Source organism: Sipha flava, unplaced genomic scaffold, assembly GCF_003268045.1.
Source record: "Sipha flava isolate LNK unplaced genomic scaffold, YSA_version1 491_pilon_pilon, whole genome shotgun sequence".
In the NCBI taxonomy this organism is placed as follows: Eukaryota; Metazoa; Arthropoda; class Insecta; order Hemiptera; family Aphididae; genus Sipha; species Sipha flava.
The window spans coordinates 172,196-181,265 of NW_020273322.1; positions in this window are offsets into that span (position 1 = coordinate 172,196).

Below are 9,070 nucleotides of genomic sequence, written 5' to 3' on the forward strand. Positions count from 1 at the left end.
GTAAACCCCTCCACCATAGTTATAATATTATGTATATGTGTGTTTTTTTCAACCAAGTTTGTAATCATGATAACCTCGACAGACGGCTAATAATTTAATGTTCAATAAATATCCCTATATTTGCTCAGATGTGGTTCGTATGTACTCGATTCGTAGGGCTAAGTACTTGTAAGCGTTCGCATGTTTGTTTTGCACTATCACAAAAATATTTCTCCCGTTTATACTTTTAAATAATTCATCATTATACTTACGCTTTTCGATCGACGCTTTTATTTCATCTAATATACGACCCAAATATTTTTCAATCAAAGAAAAAAAAAATTGATCATTTAATACGGTAGATGAATTTAAATGCAGACGCATTTTTTCTCTAAAATACGTCTCGAGAATCGCCTATTACATTAATTTTATTTTTAAAGAGTAAACACGTTGTCTACATCATAACATTTCCGATAGGATGACACTAAAGAAACTTCATTGACTTTTGCCGAATACATTTAAATGCGATTATAACGATGCAATTACGTATCCGGCCGATCGCACACGGAGGTTTATCGCCGCCGTTTACAATGGCTGCGGAAACGCAACGTATTGCACGAAAACAACATGGACACAATTACAATGTACGTGTTTGCAGAGCAAAAACTGGAAATATTGTGAAGTAGGACGTGAAAAATATTTTTATGTTACGCAACAATTAAATAATTTATATATATTTTTAATTAAATCGCTTTAAAAAAATGTATTAGCATATATTTAATGGATATTTTAGGACTTTTAAGTGCATATGTGCTTGCACATTTAGTACTTTTTTTTAGATCTACAAGTCATCTGCCCTATTGGTTAGGTAATGGAATTGATTACACTCCGAAGATATAGTTTTACAATAATAGATTATTATTACTACTGAACGTCGTATGGGTGATGCTCCCCGACCCGATGAAGTTTTGAAGGAACAATCGCTTTAAAATGATAATATCCTCCGTTATATATGTTCGCTACGCCACTGATACGCTTTGTACGTCCGCACGATGTATGATACGATGTTGCAATATCATTTTTTTATACGTGCAGTGACACGCGTCGAGATATAATCATATTTTGTCAAGCTCATTTGGTTTAATTGGGTCTGCGCGGATATGAAAATACACGCATACATCTGTACCATTTCTTAATGGAGTTTTAAAAGATATCACGTAATTAATGGGGGAAAATAATTTTTAACAGTAATACGTTATAGCTACGTAGGTATGCAGTTAATATGTTTAAACGTGTGCACCAGTTTCACGATGTACACACAATTTTTTGTTCCCACGGATGTTTATATACAAATAAGTACACTAGGCTTATACTATGTTTTTCGATTTAATTAAGAAATCAACGGTGTCGTATACGATTTGAACGATTCAAAGTGGTAATGTATACATACATCATCGTCGTTATATCTATATGATGGGTAAGAAAATGTATATAGGGTAATTTTTCTATTAATAACATTTTTATATTTATTATAAATATTATAAATATTTATATTTAATAACCGTTGGTTTTAATTTGTTTTTCGTTCCATTACACTCGCAACATATTTATTACGTACAGATCGATGTATTCAAACGATACAGATTCTAAACGAATATATTTTATGTTGATGTGACTTTTCGATTTTGTGATTTACATTTATGCAGGTAGTCGCGGTTTACAATATTTATTCATGCCTACATAATTATACACAAAGGGTGGATTCCCGTATTGTTCCTATTTATTCTACGAAGACAAATTTTGCAATTTACATACAAAACTAATTCCGTATAAATAAAATCAACATATTATTTTATTCACAGAATCTTCGTTTTCAAAAATATTTGTACCAGTTGATTTTAATGATTTTAGAAAATATCATATTTAGGTGTCAGTTCCAATATATATATATATATATATATTAGCTACTTATACTTATGTAAGTCACATCGAGTGTATAGATATTGGTACCTATAAAAATGGATATCGATAGTACATTTTTAGATACAAGTATGAACAATAATCATCTGTATATCTGTATACTGAACAGTTTATTTTGTCCACGAATTGACGATTTTTTTTTTTAATTTGCTATCACATGCATATACGTTTATATTTTCTGCTGATTTACATGCGCGTATCGTAATACAAACACTTTTCGGAAATTAATTCAATGTTTTTTTTTTTTACAGTCCTCCTGTATGCGTTGCACAAATGATGTACTCAATGGTTTTTGAATTTAAACGCGATCAATTTTTTTATCGTCAATTTATAATTTCTTAGATTGATCTTGAACGCGGCATAGGATTACAACGTATACGGATTGGACGTAATAATAACCGGGACTGCGGTGTATTGCATACAGGTGCATCAATATTGCTTCGTTGAAACATAATATTATAATACTGTATTCGTCGGAATAACATAATACTGTATTAGCTGTACACACACACACACACACACACACACATGCACACACGTACGATTAAATGTACGCGTATCCGATCCGATCAATTATCGTTCAGTGTTATTCGCTTTGGCATCGCATTGTGCGCGAGGCTGTTAATAGAATTGTATACACTTGCACATGTATAAGTTAACATGACGTGCGTGAGCGAATCAGGCTGATTTCATTTACAATATTTGTAATTAAATTAAGTATAAGGCTAGTAGGTATGTATAAGCTACGAATGCTGCACGCAGCCATTGTTGTAACGAACACAGTAATGGATTTGTTTATCAACAATAATTCGGTATATATTCAGTAATCCCCCTACTTAAATACCCGGTTGCTGTGGACGTACTGTGATTTTTATCAAGTGCAACATTAAGTTCATATTTGGCACGCACGATGTATATTAGTATAAATATATTTGTGTACACCAATTGGTCTTTTCAGATATATTTTAAAGTATGCAATATATTCATAATACATACATTGTAAGACAAATCGATCACGAGTACTATGGATATATACATCCGTATATATACTCGTACAGTAAAACTCGATCAAGACGCTCTTTAAAGAACCATCTGACTAGAGCGTCTAAAGCGGGGGCGTTCCTTATGTGGAAATTGAAAGAAAAAACTGATATAAATATTGAGTCAATTTTTATTATTAACATAATTTAACAGATAAGACATTTATAAATCATAATTTGTTACATATTCTTTGCTATTAAATTTAATTAAAAAAGAAATACCGTATATAATATACATATATATTTTAATTATTTATTCTTTATTTTATTGTATATTAAAAAAAATGATCTATTTGTGTATGTTTAAGATTTTGACAATGCGTTTTAGCAAAAAAGTCAACATTCCTTCGGCATTTTCTACAGAGGACAAATCTTTTCGAATTTCTGATAGGTGTTGCAAACCAGCAATAATTGTTAGAGTCGATACTAGATTATCTGGATCTTCTTTTTCTTGATCATTTTATACCTCATAATACGGTGAAGTACGTACCTACTTGTTAAGATGCTGTAGAAAGTACGATAAAATAAAACGATAATACGATAACGAGTAAAATTTCTATTTTTATTTTCATACAATTACTGCACTTTATCAAAATCTGATGTATAAAAAACCCTCTCAACTGGTGTAGCTTAACATTGACTAATATAGGAAATGTCTAGTAACCGACGGGAAACAGCGTCTTATGTACGAGTTTTATTGTACATATCATCTGAAAGTATCATCGTACACCCGTTATCGCCAATGTATCTATGTAATGGTTTAACCGTGAACCTACGTTATTTTCGTGTATATTGCACGTAAAATAATAATTGTTCTCAAAGGGTCCAAAAATTCTTTACACGCGAGCGTACAAAACATAATCAAGGGAGATTTTCCTTTGTTTCTGTGCTGTTATGTGTTACATGATACGTATCGGTAAATAATAATAAGACAGCGTACTATACATTGTAGAACCTCGTTACTATAGATTGAATATAACGACGGTATACATGTTCGCATATACCTATTATATACACCTGCAGCTAATGCCTATTATTGTTATTTTTTTTTTCCGTACATAATATGCGGTATAAAAACAATCGTACAGTTTCTCCAAACAGTAAATAATAATACCGAATTTTCATAAACACCAATGTTTACCGCATAAGTTTGCGTAGATCGCTAGACTTCGAATCACTCGATATTGAGTACGTGAGAAATCCTTGACCGCTCGAATATAATATCATCAACATATATTGTATGGAGATATATATATTATGTTTTCGGTTGCATACTAAACGCGTACAGAATAATTATTGTTTTTTACTCTCATAGTGTCCTGTTATTTTGTTATTTTTAATATTATTAAACTTTGACCATTGAAATACAAAAATACCATGTATAAGAATAATATGCGAAATAATAAAATATGACAATATTAAACAAAATAACATAGGTAAGTTAATAATATTGTAATGATACGCATCATTCGACTGTAAAGTACTGCAAAAATCAATTGTAATAATGTACACAATTCTATTTTAAACCATTTAAAAAAATAATAAATGACGGCTCTTTCGATACTGGTACAGACAACACAAATCAAACAATAAAGGCCTAACCCAACAATACTCCATTGACATCATAAGTGCGTCACATCTCGAAAGGATCAATCCAAAGTCCATCCTACCATACGTCCCTATATAACAGTATACATAACTCTCTCCCAGATCTCTTGCCTATAGACCACCGGCGTGTGCGTAAGAGGCTCTTGATCTTGATCGTCAGAGCGTGCGCACCGACCGTTAGATTAATAAAGGAGTCTCCTGTAACAAATGATTACTACGAACGACTATTTAACTTTTATAATTTATTTATTTAATTTGAGTTTTCTGTACGAATGATGAAAAGTGTCTAGCTGTAGTGCATCAAATCCTGTGTTCGTCTCACTTCATTTCAACCTCATTACAATCCTAAGATAGTTGTAAGCGCACAACTTGTCGGTATTCGAATACCTGCTACAAAACATATAAGTGCTATTTAATTTGGCTTGAGAGACTGTTCAGTTGCACTTATCGGCTCTTGAATTTTTGTAATCTCGAGAACCCTTCCTTAAACAAGGAGAAAATAAATCAACCCATAATACACAATCTACGTATACAGTATACCATCTATACCACATATCTCATCCCCCCACATTATATTCTTATTATTTTTTTTATTTTTTATTTTTGTGTTATTTCAATATAAACGGTAAAAGAAAAGGAGAAAACTGTTTATTGACTATAATCAAAATATAAAGAAACGGAAGTAAACAACAATTAATGGTGGGATATTCATAGTCATTATTCATAAAACGTTTAATTAAGTGGTTCATTAAATAAGTAATTGGTTGTGCAAAAAGGTATCAATAATGAAGCATAGTATTTAGACTGTCTTTGGGAAACTTTGAAATTAATTAAAGATAACAAAGACGGATAATCAACTTTACCATCAAGCAAGTTTTTTTAGTAATTTACTACCTAAGTCAAATCGGCGATTAACAAGTAAGTTTAGATTAAAACGTTCAGCAAGGGAAAAATTACAAGGCAAATGAGGAACATCTAATAAAAAACCAGAAAAAAAAAATCCACGTTGTAATCTTTAAATCAAATAAGTATTAGTGGAAGTTTGCATATTCCTGACGATTGAATCATACTTTAAAATAGGATGGACTAAAGCATAAACAATTGTTTTAACCACCAATATGAGCTCAAATGCTGAATCTGTTCTCATTATAAAACCGAGAACCTTATATTCCCCCTCCCCCATATACCGCAACTGATGAAAATGTATTTATACTAAGTTTACTGTGCTATGTTAAATGATATATTGACTATAAATACGAGTTCCCTTGCACGTATTCATACGAGTATATATATATTAGATAGGTGAACTTATTATTTACTTATACATTAATGGTACGACACGTTTATAATTACAAACGTAAGACACGAAGAGGCCAACACAAGTATAGTATAGCATATATTATGTACGAAAAGGTTTATTTAGAAATTTTACCGCGGGTAAAAGTGATGGGAGGATTCCTACGGTATAGGATCGTGTTATCCCTTTTGCACGCGATATTAAAATTTACCCGTGTCGTGTTACGTAGAATATATCGGTATGGTGCTCGGTAGCAACATTTTTCACTCTGGTTTAGGCACTATTTTATTTATATAAAATATAAGCTACCTATGTGTATATATGTGTGTGTGTGTTATATACGTGTAATCCTCGGACACTTCTAAATTACTTATAAACCATTCGTGGGGGGTCTTAGACAATAAAAATTTAATTTCTTCGACAACAAAACGTTACTGAAAATCACGCGATAAAATTAGACACAGATTACGAGATTCAAAGTAATATTTACCATGCGTATATATACGTATATATGTATACGTATACGAGCACGATATTATTTGAAAATTATAATGAAATAAATTACATAGTTATAAAGGTACCATTGTGTCTACCATCCCAAAACGAACTTGATACGCATCTAAAAAAAATCGTTTAACTTTTTTAAATCGTTTTGATTAAGAAAAATCAAATCATTTGTACGATGTTCAGATATATGTATTCATGTCAGTAGATTAATCGTATACACTTTAAAAATGATTGTTAAATTATTATTATAAAGCCTCTTGTCTGTCACACACAATTTAATTGTTTTTTTATTATCATATATACTGAGTATTTTTCGACAAACATAATGTATGAAAATAATTCAAGTGATGTTTAAAATTTATAATTTAAATAATTCAAAACGACAAGTTGCTGAAATATGTCAAACCTACATGTTAAAAAAGCAACAAAATTCAAAGCAGTGTATCGTTATGAGTTTAAAAAAAAAAAAAAACAGCAGACCTCTTTTATAGTGTAAATCAATCTCTTTTTTTACGAATAGAATATTATGAAAAACACTGCATATATCAATCTAAAAAAATGCTATTCTACGAATATATATTTTGTAAGTTATTATAATAAAGTGTAAGAGAAATATTCTTCAAGTATATACAGCCACATCGAGACTCTTAAGTTATAATACATAAATCTGAAGGACGATATATTGGTGTTTTATGTACCTAATTATCGAATTATAAAAGATAATTGTATAAATTTATGCGTATAATAGTGACTTAAGTAGTGAAATATTATAGTTTTAAGGACTACGAGTAATACGTCATAGTTTATTGAGTCAAACATATTTTTGAAGTCTGTTAATAAAACATCCGTCTACGACCGTTGTGGGAAGGCATTAAAAATAATATTAATACATGAAAGATTGCAAGTTGTGTAGTAGAAAGATCTGGGTAAACCTGTGTAATCTTCTGTTTAATTGAGAAAATATGTCTACAACTTGATCGTGTTTTATAATGTCATCTCGAAGAGTATGTAACTTATGCCAGTCCATTTAATAATTTCTCTGATATTCTTGACCTCATCCATGTTTTGATTCTTCGTAGTGTTGAAAAATTCTGTTAAGTTGTTGTACCTGTAGCTGATAACATGATAAGCGTTTTTAAAAATAAATAGTCGAGAAAAAACAGTTCTGGTCACATCGTTTGGGAGCTTTTAAAGGCCGACAAAGTTTTATCAAGCAACCAATAATTACACCAAATTTCAAATTCACTGATTAATATATATTCAAAAGTATCTCTAGATATATTTATTACACACACACATATACTTAATCAAGTGCTAAATAGTAGTAGTAGCTGAATTATAAATAATAATAAAAAAAATAGTAATATTTATAAATGATTCTTATGATTCTATAGATTCTATACACATATTGTTATTAAAAAATATTTTCTAATCCTTAGCCTTTTATATATATATATATATATATATATATATATATATATAAAAGAACAGGCCTTTTTATGTTCTAATTTTGTGATAATACTATTTAACATTTTTCCAATATTTTTCGCAGAGTTGTGCTAAACACTCTTCTGAGTGTAACCAATTTACCTGATTTTTATTATTTTCAATCTAATTGCCATGGAGTGCCTAGTGATATATTCATTTTTTTTTCTAGTTAGTCTAAAATTTTACTCGTTTCTGTTAAAATTGTATTATAATCACGCAGTTAATAAGAATTTTTTTAAACTAAAATAAATCACTTTATCTTTGAGGTCCGGATACCTAGAGACCTATTCGCATATTTGATTCAAACTAAATATATTAATAATTTTCATTTATATAATAACTTGTACTAGAAGATAAGTTTCTTCGAAATTTATCAACTGTACTCGTATATAAGTAAAACAGCCTTTAGGTTAACCTAACCTTGAGCACCAAGGAAACTTCGTATTTTTTCTTCTTCGTTCACCATTTTCTTTTGTGTGTAGGTATGTGTGTGTGTGTGTGTGTTACGATTAAAATTATAAAAAATGAATATGAATTTGAATAGTAATACATTTTTCAATAAAATACATTTAACGTAGACAAAGCCATAATTATTATTATTGTAATAACTTATAGATAAGAGTATTTCGGTTTTGGTTGTACCTATGAGATGAGTGAGAGTTAGATAACTGTTAAATGATATACGATTTAATAAATATAACAAAAGAAAACGGATACTGAACACTTAAGCTAAGCTTAAAAACCAAACATCAAGGGAATGCACCTTGCCAGCAATAAAACAACAACGGTCGACAGAATAATACTGATTAAACACTATACAACCCAATGGGTTGAATAAAAACTATTAAAATCAAACCTACCACGCATTTTTTTTATGTAGGTACGAGTATCTTTTACATTTTTCAACATCTTAAGTATTTTATTTCAATTTTAAAGCGATTTAATTGTGTTATTAATTAAAATATGTAATAAACCAGAAACATGTAAATTAATTTTATTAAATTAAAAAAAGTAAACGTTTTTTTAAAAAAAATTTTTAAATTTAAAATTAAACCACGTATCACTCCAAAAAATTTGGTATTTACAATCATTTACTTACCGTTCTACTTGTATTGATACCATTATTAATTGATGATATTGACACTTTTAATTTGACGCTGACAAATTGACA